The 13,001-nt window shown below is 50.7% G+C and overlaps 1 protein-coding gene and 1 long non-coding RNA gene across 2 annotated transcripts in view; one reads left to right on the top strand and one right to left on the bottom strand.

Annotated features, from left to right (window-relative positions):
* The window catches only part of SMPD3 (sphingomyelin phosphodiesterase 3), a 77,482-nt gene that overhangs the window by 31,121 nt on the left and 33,360 nt on the right, over positions 1–13,001 (bottom strand). The window lies entirely within an intron of this gene.
* LOC109460851 (uncharacterized) lies at positions 7,708–12,584 on the top strand. The gene is made up of 4 exons (XR_002139579.2): positions 7,708–8,488; positions 9,607–9,725; positions 11,002–11,111; positions 11,992–12,584. It is a non-coding gene; the product is annotated as an uncharacterized LOC109460851 (long non-coding RNA).

Raw genomic sequence — 13,001 nt, 5'->3', positions numbered from 1 at the left:
GAAGCCCCCATGGTATGACTTTTTCTGAAAGGCTGAAAGGCGCCTGTGTGGGAAACACTTATTTTTTTTCTCCCAATAGGGATGGAATTGAAAAGAAACAGAGGCCAGAGAAACACGTGATGACAGTAGGTGTGGGCCAGCAGCATGTAAACAGTGCAATAGTTACCACCTGCTTATCTTCCAAAAATGAGTATTGATTGAGAAACGAATCAGCTGGGTATTTCCTGTGTTCTGAATCAGATAGTTTCCCTGTTTTGTGGTGGCAAGTGTAATGTGGGTGAGAGGAAGCCTTCTCGGGGCTCTCTGTTCCCACAGAACTCCAGAGCGGCCTCATTTCACACCTCTCATGAAGCAGTTTTGCGAGTGACAGATTGATTGCTGTATGGGTGGTTACCAAAAAAGAATCTATTTTATTAGCTGTTTGTCTTGCAAAGTGAAATCATCTTTTGAAACTTTATTAAAATGTCATCGTCCCAGGGTTTAAGAACACGTCCTCTGGCTTTGCAGAAGATCTGCAGATCCCACAGGTAAGAGCTGTCATGTCAGGGTCTCATCCCCGCCCTTGGATTATAATGAGACCGGGATGGGTCTGCCCAGCCTTAGGCTCCCTCGGTGTCAGGGGGAGGCCACTGAGGGGCAGCAGGGCACCAAAGAGGTGTCACCAAACATAATCCTGGGGTCTGAATTGGCTTTTTTTTTTTAATACATCAAGGAAAAATAAAAATCTAGACATTCCTACCGTGTATGGGTAACTTTGCTTTTCTGTTTGAGGAGGAAATAGAAAACATTCCAGTTACTCATTCTTTAAGTATTAAAAAGTGTTTGGTCTCCTATTGGTGGCAGTTAAAGAAGAGTGAAAGACAGGGAGACAGCAAGCAGTGCCAGGAAGGCAGGAGGCGGAGTCCTGTGCCCTGGGCCCCTGAGCTGACCAGCCTGGTCCGGCCCTGGGCTCTCAGCCTCCTTCTCAGCTGCCACAGAGGCTCTGTCTTTGGCCCCTCCCTCACCCTCAGAGTTAAGGCCAATCATTCTCAGCTCTGCAGTCTGTTGCCAGCCCCTGCTCCCCCTCTTCTCTGGCCAGCACCTCCCCTCAGGCGTCATTTCTTGCCTGAATGGTTGCACGGTCACCAAGCCTGCATTTGAGCCCTTCCACCGTGCTCCACCTCCAAGCCTGTGACTCCCACCCGAGCAGCCCTGAGTTCATTCTGCCTTTGTCCAGATCTCCCTCTGCACACAGAACCAACCCCTCTGTCTAACCTGACATGGGGGCCCTTGGAGTTGGGGCCCCGGCCTCCTTGGCCTCACTTCTGCCTTCCCCTCCTCCCACTCATTTGTTCTCATGGCCGTGACCTCTGGCTCTCATCTTTCCTGGAACATGCCATGCTCTTTCATGCTTCCATGCCTTTGCACATATCCCCTGAGTCTGGAACACCCTCCCTGCTCGGTCCACCTGGCCCCCATCCTCTAAGGCTCAGTTCTCCAGCTATCACCACCTCCCCTCGATCGCATACCCACCGGGCTTTGTACTTGCAGCTCAGAGCCCCTGCACACCAAGCACAGAGCCCCGTCCCTGAGAGGTACTTAGGAACCTTGGTTGAATTAATATAATGCTTTCTAGCCAGGTCAGAATGTCCATCACCAAAAGGTTCAATTCCTTCTGTACACACCAGGCAAGAGCTATGAAAAAATTGCTCCCAGTCGTTTGAACTAGTGCATCAATTAGGCTGCCTGTGTAAAGGGAAATACGCAAAAATGTAGACTTAAGGGTTAAAAGACTTGTGTAGACTCACATTGTGGCATTAGCACCCATAGCTTGCTGAGATCACCATCATTTCCTTCAACGTTTTTGGGGGACCCACTGTGTAGGCACTGTGCTAAGAGTGTCACATCATAGTCTCTTATTTAATCCTCTGGCACCCATTTAATCCTCTCATAGGAACAGCCTGGGCAGGTTAGGTTCTATTATTCTGATACTCAGAGAAGAAAGCTGCAGCTCAGGGCGGTTAAGTGACTTCTCCACAGTCACACAGCTAGAGACTCTGGGTGAGACTTATCCATGGCTCCATTCTGGCTCGGGTTTCCATCCCACAGGGTAACCTACTGCTCAGGAGGCACCCACAGGCAAGGGAGGAACACCCCACCCCCCACCCCCTTTGCTGCCCAGAGGGATCTGAGGTGGATGCTGCCACTGTTTGTGAATTACAATCACCCGAGTGTGAATTGTGTGAATTGGTCCACAGCTGCTGTCTTGGACAGAGAGCTGGTGAGGCTTGGGAGATATGAGCCAGCAGGAGCCAGGGAGAGCTATTGTTGGAGGGCCAGGGGTTTGGGAGACACCATAGTTGAGCCCCATTGTCTCTCACTGGGTCCTTCAGCCTTGCCCCCAACCATCCATTCTCCACACCGAAGCCAGGGTTATCTTTCTACCTGCAAATCTGAGCACCTTCCCAGCTTAAAACATTTTCATTGTTCCCAGCATGAAAATCCATCCCTGAGTTCACCATCTTGTCTCATTCTGTGCCAATCTTATCCTCCCCGGCTCATGCCTCCAGAGCCCCCGTGTTTCCCCCGTGGTCCCCAGTCTCTCCCAGGGTGGGCCTTTCCTCATGCTGTCCTCCTTCCCACTGGAACCCCCACCACCGCCACCTGGCCTGACCGGCTGCTCCTCACCTTCAGTCCTCAGCTGAAAAGTCTTTCTCTGGGAAGCGTTCCTGATCTCTCCTTCCATTTAGTATTAGGGCCTCCTTCAGTGAGCACCCATTGTTCCCAGCCCTGCCTCAGAGGTGAGCTTGGAGGGGCTGGGACCAGGGTCACATGTCAAACAGTCCTGGCCACCAGCATACAGATGCGGTTATGCGGAATGACAAGTGGGGGAAGGAATATGCCCCAGATGTGACCCCTTCAAAGGGAGATGCTGAATCTGATTGTGGGATGTTGGGGACCTCCTAGGGGGAGGGGCCTGTCCAGAGGTGGGCAGGTACCTGGAACCTGCCTGGGCTGTGGCCATGTGGACCCCGTGCTGAAGCCACAGTTGTAGATGCCTGTTGTCAAGGAGGGCAGGCGGAGGAAAATAGGGGGCCAAGGACAGAACCTTGGGACTCATCCCATTTTTGGTGAGGAAAGAGAAAATGAAAAGAGCACTTGGGAGAATGTGGAAGAATGCAGAAAAATGGCTAAAATATAGCGCTGTTTTTATTTGTTCTCAGACAATCTTACTTTTTTTCTTTTTCACTTCGAATAGCTGGAAAAGGAAGGACCCTACATGGCAGTCCCTGGGATGAGAAAACCATGTGTCAAAGCGGTTGCTGAATCCCTCACTCTATTTTTACCTTCCTGACACTACCTCTTTGAGCCTCGAGGAGGGACTCTGGCCTGAGGTGGCCTGAGGTGGCCTGAGCTGGCGTCTCTGAGGCAGATGGAGCCAGCCCTCACCTCGTTCTCCAGAAACCACCAAAAAGCTGGTTATTCACTTCTCTTGACCAGAAATAAATGCATTAGATAAATGTTCTCAGGCAGTCTTGAGGGATGTGAACACAAAATTACCCCATAAATTACTCCTGTTTCCTTTCTTCAGTTCAAAGTTGGTTTTTTTGTTCACATTAGTTACATTAAAATTGGACAGTAATTAATGTTCTTAAAATAGAATGTCCATATTCCCAAGTTTAGAAAGAAAAACCACCTAGGAATGAAAAAATGTGGACACATGTGAAATGCCATTCCATTAGCCACAGAATCTTTTATGAGCCTCAGTGGGGAGCGCCTGTCAAGTGGGATTTGTGGCAGAGCACACCATGGCAGCCCGTGTTTGCGGTCACTTTCCATTCCGTTCCCTGCTCCAGGTCAAGGAAGCCTTTGACATCCGTGGCCAGGAGCTCTGCTGGTTTACCAACCTCTAATTACATTTCTTTTTTTAAATATTGATAAACAGTCCCTCTGTTGATTCAAACGTTTTTAAACACTGAGCCTGTAGTTATTGGCTATGAACAAAGAGAGCAGACCCTCTGGCTCCTCAGGCCCGCAGAGCTGCTCCCTGTACCTCAAACACGAAGGAATAAACTCTGGGTGGGGGTGGGGGAGGTCACTTCAGGATTCAAAATCAGGCCTGGCTAGGCTGCAGGGTGAGGCCCTGCTCTCCCCAGAAGGGACATCTGGCCTCTCCTACTACCCGGCCTCCTACGCTGGGTTTAGGGTGGAGGTTTGGGGGTTAGGCGGGAGGGACCACTGCCCCACGGCCTGAAGCCCCACTGCACATGCGGTCACCACCTTGCTCATTTGTGAATGTCAGTCCCTTGTCCCCCAGGCTTTGGATGTAAACAGGACAACACTGGTGTCTTCCTGACTACTCCCCAATACAGCAGCTGCCTGGGATAGAGGGGAGGGGGACTGGAGGGGATCCCTTCTAGTCCCATGGGGTCCAGAGAAGTATCATCCGTCCTATCTTGGGGACACCAACACAGAAGGACCTTCCAGGCCCAGGTGCCCCCAGAGGCAGCTGACGGCAATTTGGGGGAAGGTGATGGTCCCCATTCCTTCTGGAGGGCTCTGGAGCCCAATCAGCCGCTGCTTGTCAAGACTGCCAGGTTCCCTGTCCTCACTGATTGGAAGACTCAGCCAGTGGCCAGGTATGGACATGACATCTGCAGTGACCATGTCCAGAGCGGTGTGCATTGTTATAAATGGGGCGTGTCAGTGACATCCATGATGCCCCAGAGCCCCTGGGTCCACATGGCTGGGGCCAAGTTCTTGATGTCATCACACTGTACCACAGCAGGGCAGCTACTAGTCACCATTTTACAGCTGAGGAAACTGAGGCCCAGAGAAATAAAGCGTGGAGCCCAAGATCACAGTGTAGGAGCTGGGATTTGCACACAGGTCCATGTGACTCTGAAACTAGAGGTCTTCTCAATCCTCCCTCCCACAGAGACTCCTGGTGCTACTTCCTGCCTTTGGCAAGTGGCATCTGGAAGGGGCCACCCTCAGATACATGCATCTGGGGTGATGTGTCCCTGGGTAAGGGTCAAGGTTCAAGGGCTCTGGAGAGGTACCAGCTGCATGGTGCTTCTTACTGAGTCCTGCATAGCTCTGCTGGGGTGGCCCCCTAGTTGTGGGGCCTCGCTGGCATGACCATTTGGGCTCCAGTTTAAGAGGTAATTAGGGGTCAGCCTGGTGGCCATCAGGCCCTTCTGCTGCATCCCAGGAAATGAATGTAAGCCTGTTACATGGTCAATCAGATATAATCAGTTCCTAATGCAATAGGGTGTCTCTGAGCAACATTCGTCAAGATGTAGAAACTGGTCCAATGAGTTAGACAACAGTGGGGGTCAGATTAGACTCTGACAAGAATCAACGTGCACTTCCTGCTAGTTTAAAAAAAAAAAAAGAGTGGAAGGGGCAAACTGTTTCCGTACCATCCACTGTCGGTACACACACTCTTGTGTTTCAAACACAGATGAGGGCTGAGTGCCCACCTGCAGCCTCATCCTGCCGTGGTCACATCCTTCAAACCCTGACAAAGGTGCCAGGACACCTGGAACACTGCTCTGTGCAATCTGCACCTGAGCGATTCAGAGCTGGCCATTCCTGCCCCTTCTGTGCCTGAGGATGGTAATTCTCAGCTACTAAGCTCCTGTACATGACCAACTCCCAGTGGGAAAGAACTTCTCTTCTGACTGGTGGTTTGGGCGTCACATAGGCCAAATGATAATCCGATTATTGGGTCATTGTGATTGGCTCTGTTACTTTTGGATTAGATTGAACTTTCTGTCCCCACCTCCTTCCCACTGCCAGCCCACTTCACCCATAGTGATCCCAGACCCACACCAGACACTTCTCTGCAAACTCACCAAGGCAGTGGCCACAGGAGCCAACAACATTCCACAGATTCCTACCACTCGCCTGGCTGCAGGGCCTGCCTTCCAGACCTCCCTGCAAGTTTTGATGTCCCTTCACTCAAAACAGGGCTGGCTAGTGACCTTCTTCTGACCCATCAAGTCCCCCTTTGGACCCTTGCTCCCCCCAGCACCTCTCCCAATTGGTAAGGTCTAATTCCTATAACAGATTCCATATTCCATCTTTATGCCTCCCCGATTGAATCCTGCGTGACACAGTACCCCACCTCTCCAAGCCTCAGTTTCTCTCCCCTATGAAATGGTGATGGTGTGAGACGTACCAGCCCCAGAAAGGGGGCTGTATCCAGGTGCTAAGATGTTTCTGGCATGCACATTTGTCATAATCTGAGGACAAGCTTTAGGCCAGAATCATGACTCATTCAGGCTTTTCATCTTGGCACCAGCTGTAGGAGCCCCACAGGGCAAGGCCTACATGAAGTCAGTGAACGTGTGTTTGCTGATGGTGGAAGGTGTGGGGCGTCCTTCCGGTGGCCTGACTGGTTATATAGTCCTGTGGGTGCTGTGACTGTGTTTAAGGCAATGGCTGGTCAGAGCCTTTCCTGATTGGATGCTGCTATCTCTGTCAGGAATGCAACCCCCAGCTGGAACGGAATTCCCCTGGGAAGCCCGTGTGTGCTGAATTAGGAGGCTTCCAGGAAGATGCTGAGAAGGGCGAGAAGGGCTCAGCAGGACTGGGACAAACTCTGCTGACTTGCTGGTGAGGAGGTTTGTTCCTGTAATGATGATGAGTTAGTCTTGCCTCCTGAGGCTGGAGAGGGGTTTGGGTGCAGCACCCCAAGCTCCACGCCCCTCCAGCCCCAAGGCCTTGCTTCTGTTGTAACACTCTGCCCTCGGAGGTCCACAGGGCTCACTTCTTCACTGTATTCAGGTCCCCACTCCAGTGTCACCTCCTCGGAATAGCCTACACCACCGGGTACAAAATAACACCCCCTTCCATCACCCTCTCCCCTTAACCTGCGCCATTTTTCTTTCTAAAATGTCACCACTGAACACATTATGCATTTCTGTATTGTCTTTCTGCCTCTACTAGAGAGCAAAGCCCCACCAAGGCAGGGATTATGTCTGTTTTGTTCACTGTGGGATCCGTGATGCCCAGAATAGCACCTGGCAGACGCCACTAGAAATCTGTTGTAGGTCGGAACTGACCTCTGTGTAAAGAAAAGTGCCCTGGCCTCACCACTACCTGTGTCTTCATTCACGCCTGAAAATACCGAAGACAGCGCCCCTAGCCTGGAGGAGAGCTGCTTCTTTGTGTCGGGGAGACTGGTTTGATCAGCTAAGTATCAAACATGAGTTCTCAACATCCAGGGTTTTTTAGTCTTTTCTTCTAATCATTATTTGTAATCATGAGTTCTGTAACCATTTTGGAAGTGGATTTGGTGTGATTAATTTCTTACCTAGCCTAATCCTTTATGGAAAACAAGTGTTCTAAATGAACGGATTTGCTGATGTTTGATTGCTTGCATGACAATTCACCTTTCAAAACCAGGGCTGGGCATTATGCGCTGAAGAATGCTCCACCAGGTGGGTTGTCCTGTAATGGAGGAGAGAAGGTCCCCATTCTCTCGTGACAGCATTTCCTGAGTGCCTGTGACTAGAGGAGTGACACAGGAGTCAGAGGGCCACGGCTCTTGAGAAGAGCTGTTGGAAGCCCACCCCCTTTATCCTACAGGGAGCGCCAGTCCTTCCTGGGGAGCCCACAGCGTGGCCGGCATGTTGGGCAGCATACAACCCCCGGCTGGTTGCTCAGTTTAATCCCGGAATCCCCATGACCACAGCTTAGCAAACACAAGGGTGAACGTGCAGGGGTGGGGCACAATACGTGTCTGCCAAGGAACCTGTAGTAGCAGGACTGCAGGGACAAGTCGGGGTCCCTCAGGGAAGAGGTGGGGAGTCACCTGTGTCCCAGCCCTCCTGCCACTGAGGCACTAGCTCCCAGAGGCTGTTGTGTTTGCAGCCCAGCCAGTACAGAATCTGGGGTGTCACGACAGCCTGAAATGCTGTTTCAAAGAATATAACATAGAAAAGCAAGCTTTCCACAGGAGTTAGCAATGAAAAGGTCCTAGAGCTTGATGGGGCCACTCCAGTGACTTGGAACTCTGTGGGAGACGTCGTTCTTGGCAACACCAGAAGTGGGGCAGCTCTGCGTTTCCTGTTACCCCGGTCACGTGTCCGGACTTGCTGGGCCCCGTGGGCCAAGCTGGGGTAGAAGCTGTCTCTTATCCTGACAGTTCATGACTCTCAGAGAGTGGGATTTTCCTCTTCTGCTGATTTGATTTTTAACTTTGGGGGTTTATTCTTTGTGGAATGTGTAGCATTTGGGTGGAGACCTATTTCTAAGGCACTATGAGGGGGTGGTGGCAGCAGGGTTTCTTCCCCCACTGCAGGTGTTTGGATGAGGTTTGGGGTCACACACGGCTGCCCTGCATCTTCTGTCCTGCTGGCCGGGACCGTGTGTTTGGTTCCCAAGACCCTGCTGGCTGCCTGGCTGGACATCAGGAAAGGCGGTGCACAGAATCATGCTGTCTGGAGGCTTTCCATTCCTCTCGCATCGTGAACCTAGCTACACTCACGTGGAAATGGTGAGTTGGAGTAAAACGTGTGGTCTGAAAGCCTTTCTCCTCTTTCAGAAATGTAAGTAAACATGGCATGGCCCCTGGAGAAATGCCAGCTCAGCTACACAATGGCAGCCCTGGGCCTGGCCCATTCACAGTAAAACCCTGCATCTCTTCCTCACCTGCTTCTAGGGGGACAATGCAGAGGCTGATGTGGACACCTCCCCTCTGCCAGCTGGGCCTCACCCCCTCAGAGTGGCAATCTAGTCGTCCTCTGCCTGCAACCCAGGACTTAACAACAACTACCACGGGGGAGCACACCCTTTATGCCAGATGCAGTGCCTAGTGCTTTGCCTCACTTACTCCTCAACCCTGCCCCATCTGAGACGCCCCCAACGGTCACAGCTGTTGCCCTTGGTCAGCAGCAGGCTGGGATTTGAAGCCCCATGGATCTGACGCTCAAGTCTATGCTCTCAGCCAGCCTGCCATTCTTCCATGGGGCCTCTTGGATGATTCATTTCTTATTCTCTACCCAGAGACAATGAGGCGTAAACCAGAATAAAAGGGGGCTATTATGATATCACTATTTGCCATTTATCTAAATTAGATAATAAATCACGGAGCTGCTTGAAACAATATACATGTCAACCTCCTGAATATCTAGTTATCACTGAGTGCCTTTTGATGGTGCCTCTGGTATAATTAACACTTTCGTCTAGAAAATATGATATTTCTGTGAAATGGAAAAGCGAATGAGAAAATAAATCTAACCCGCCCTCTTCTTCCTTGGGGACAGGGCAACAGACCCGCGGTGGCAGTCGGCTGCGATGGCTTGGGCTGGTGGGTAGATGAGCAAACCTTGCCCAGCCCTCTCCCAGCCAGGGCTGTCCCCCAGGGAGGAGGAAGCCTGTCACCACCATAGCCCAGGCCCAGCTGAGAGATGCTCACCAGCCCCAAATAATCTGTGCTCATTCACCAGTTTCAGCATAATTGGGCATCTGCCACCAGCATCTCCAGATGTTTGCCTGTGTCGACATTGATGTGGTTCAGTGTTTTCATTGAGAGCCTCGTAAAAAGCTCTAGCTGGTTGGGGATGCTTATTGTTCATTTTATTTGAGTTCCTTATCATGTGCAAAATGTTCCAGGCACCATTAGGGGACACAAAAGACTGAGAAAACACAGTTCCAGGGGGCGGAAACTCACCGGAGCGTGGAGGAGACATGTCCACCGACATTTACAAACGTTTGCTGAACACAATCAGCTGGTAAGAATGGAGGCCCTCACAGCAGCACAGCGGGGCAGTGGGTGGGGGTGGAGTGGAGACTGAGGGTTTAATGCTCGCCTGAGGAAAGCTTCTATAAAATCAGATGGGTGTTCCAGGCTGTTTGCTCATTAATGTGGTGTTCAGATTAATTCTCAGTGACATTGGGGTATGGGGGCCAGACAGGGATCAGGAAAGATTAAACGGGACACATATCTTGCTTGAGGTGAACATTTGAGGTGCAGGTCCAGGCACATTATAATTATTGCTTCACCATAAATGTAACTTGGCAAGATGCATTGATTCACACACAGGTTGCTAAGGGCATTTAAGGGAAAATAAAACATCGGCAATGAAAACTGTCCCCATCAATTTACCAAATTCGTGTCTGACTCAGCATCATGGAAGTGTGGAAAACCCTGCTCGTAGGCATAAATTAAAGTGCTCTTCCTTGGGAAAGGGTAACTTAAATGACCAATAATCTCTTTTGAAAACATACTCTAAGAGTATTCTGTTTTTAAATTGACTTCATTTATTCTCCTCCTCTTATCGAAAAAAGATTTGTGAAGGTTTATAACAAAAGATAAGACAGTCAGTGAGGTTGTTAAAATAGAAATGAGAAATTAGAACCCAGTCCGAAAAGAGAATACAAATTTTCTAATTACAATGGCGAACGTTACTCCTGTGAACAAGCTCTAAACTAGTTGTGAGTTTACTGTAATCCAAGGTGAAAATGAAAACATAATTACATCTGTTCAGCTACTAAAATTGACAAAGTATATCAATTTTTGAGCATTTAATTTTGTGTGAATTTATAAAAGCAAGGGAGGCAGAGGAAACTCCTGGGGAAATGGGGGAGGGATTTAAAAAACATTTAGAAAGGAAAAAATGGATTTTGAAATTTTTGTGTGCGTTTGAGAGGCAGAGTTTGTTTGGGCAACAACAACAGGCACATCCTCTAAGATCTGGGAGACCCTGGGGTCACTCCAGTTCCCTCAGATTATTGCTGAATGAATCTCTTCTTGTGGTGAGCAAGGCCAGGGCCCAGGACCCCGGTGTTCTATTTCTCTGCTCTGCCCGACGGTGCCGTACATTTTGCACATAAAGAACTCAACCATGGCCCTGTCTCGCCTGGTTGAGAACTCAGGAGGGTAAAGGACACATCATCCCCAGCTGTCTACCTGCTCCTAGTAGCCACTCAGTTAGGGTTGGATGACAATGGCTCACAAACTAACAATGGAAAGAGTATCCATAAAATGACATACCATTTGCAACTTAGTGGGAGCATTTTCAGAGCTCTTGGTGACAACAATCACACCTGCCAGCTTTTGCATGGAGACCTGGATGGACCTGCCCAGGGGCAGTGGGCGGTTATGAAGCGTTGGATGGGTGAGTACAGTTGTGATGTTGGACTTCTTTGTAGAAGGACCTGTCATGGCCCTTTGGAGGGAGCGCTTATCCAGAGGCTCTGCTTAGGTATCATAGGGCCCTGTGGGTGCTAGGTGGTACTGGCAGGGTGGCAGGGGAGAGATGGCAGCAGGGGAGGGACCCTTAATGAGAAGGCTGGCTTGTCTCTAGCTGTCCTCCCAGAATGCCTTAGGGTGGGGTCTGGGCAGCCACTGCGTTTTCCCAGCTGGTTTGCAGTTGCCTTTTATCCTCAATTACTCAGTACAGGTTCCTGTGCTGCTCTAAAGATCCTTTGTGTTTCATTCACCATTTTTTTTGAACTCTCCCTAGAGGGCTCATTTTGGCAGTGGCAGAGAATGCCTTTCCTGAGAAACAGAGCCCTGGGCTCAGGTGGTCAGGGTCTCCTGGAGGCACCTGAGGTCCGGGGCTGGACATCAAGCCCCCAGCAGGAGGGAGGCATCTGCAAACAAAACATCACCTGTGGCGAGGCAGGGCCTCATGTCTGACCCATGCTGGGTCTGTTGCGGGGGGGGGGCGGCGGGGGGGGCAGTTGTTTGAAGTGAGGAGCACAGAGCAGAGTCTGCCTCAGCGCATGGCAGCAGCTGGCAATAGGTCTAATGCCTGATGGGAGGCTTTGCGTAAGTCTGGTTTCCTCTCTGGGCCTCAGTTTTTTCACCTGTGAAGTGGGGGTTTGAATAGCTCCTTAGTAACACGGGACCAAGGTGTCCTAAGGGTAAAATGCACACAGTCGTGTCACAGAGCCTGGCTCAGAGCTGAGTCTGCTGTGGTCCTGAGGACTGTGGTTAACATTGTGCCCCGGAGGCTGACCGGCCCACCACATCCCTTCCCCGCCTTGACATAGGTTTTACATCCACCAGAGAGGAGGCTGAGCTCAGTCACCCACTTAAGCAAGCCTCATGCTCCAACCCATGTGAGAACTGGGGCGTCCACAGAAGTCCTGCCTGTCCCCTGAGGTCAATGAGACTCAAGTGCTATGAAGACCCTGAAGAGGCCCCTGGCCCCCTAACTTTGCTTCCCAAGGACTGAAGGCTTCGTACTCAGAGGACCCCTAGCGCAGCTTCCACACACACCAATGCTCAGTGAGTGCTGGTGTTAGTATTACAAACTGGTTACTGTGTGGGAGTCAGGAAGCCCAGGGCTCAAAGCAGATGCTGCGGGGGAGGGGAAGGCAGGGCTGCGGGGTGGGCCTGGGACGGCCCCACCAACCTGAACACTGCTGGTGTTATCACCACAGATGCCACGCTGAGGTTCAGGCACACACGACACATCAAGTCCCTCCACTGCTCCACCCCACGCCCCATGCCCTGCCCCTGCCCCTGTGGGCCTCGCCACTGCCACCCCCAGCCTGAGGGATAGGATTGTCCTATGGTTTTATATGCTAAATCTGGCAACCCTAAGCGAAGGGGTTAAGAATAAACAGCTACTGGATTTAAATCACCCTGACTTTGGACCCTAAGACTCATGAAAAGCGTTGAGTACATAAGCATTCTGACTACTAATCCTCACTTTGCCGTGGGGCTTGCCTGAGAGTCCTCTTGTTTCTACACCACTCTGCATGGAAATACTGAAGTAGAGCCTGGGTTTTTGGTTTGTTTGTTTTTTGCTTCTTAATTCAAAAGTTTCCCAGACACAGAGAAGGACTTATAAGCCAGCTGAAGGGCCTTACACTCTTTTACCTAAAGTATCTAAAGTACTTTAGGTAAAATAAAGAGTAATAGAGATACCTGCGATATTGACAGGCCCTGATCCTCTGATCAATGGAGAAAGTTGGGCAGAATGAGGATTCCTAAGGGCAGGACTATGGCATCTGAAGAGTCAGGTCAGGAATCGCTCAGACTTTGCAGCAGATGC

The sequence above is a fragment of the Rhinolophus sinicus genome, linkage group LG11, assembly GCF_036562045.2.
Source record: "Rhinolophus sinicus isolate RSC01 linkage group LG11, ASM3656204v1, whole genome shotgun sequence".
Lineage (NCBI taxonomy): Eukaryota > Metazoa > Chordata > Mammalia > Chiroptera > Rhinolophidae > Rhinolophus > Rhinolophus sinicus.
This window is presented reverse-complemented; position numbering and strand designations above follow the sequence as displayed.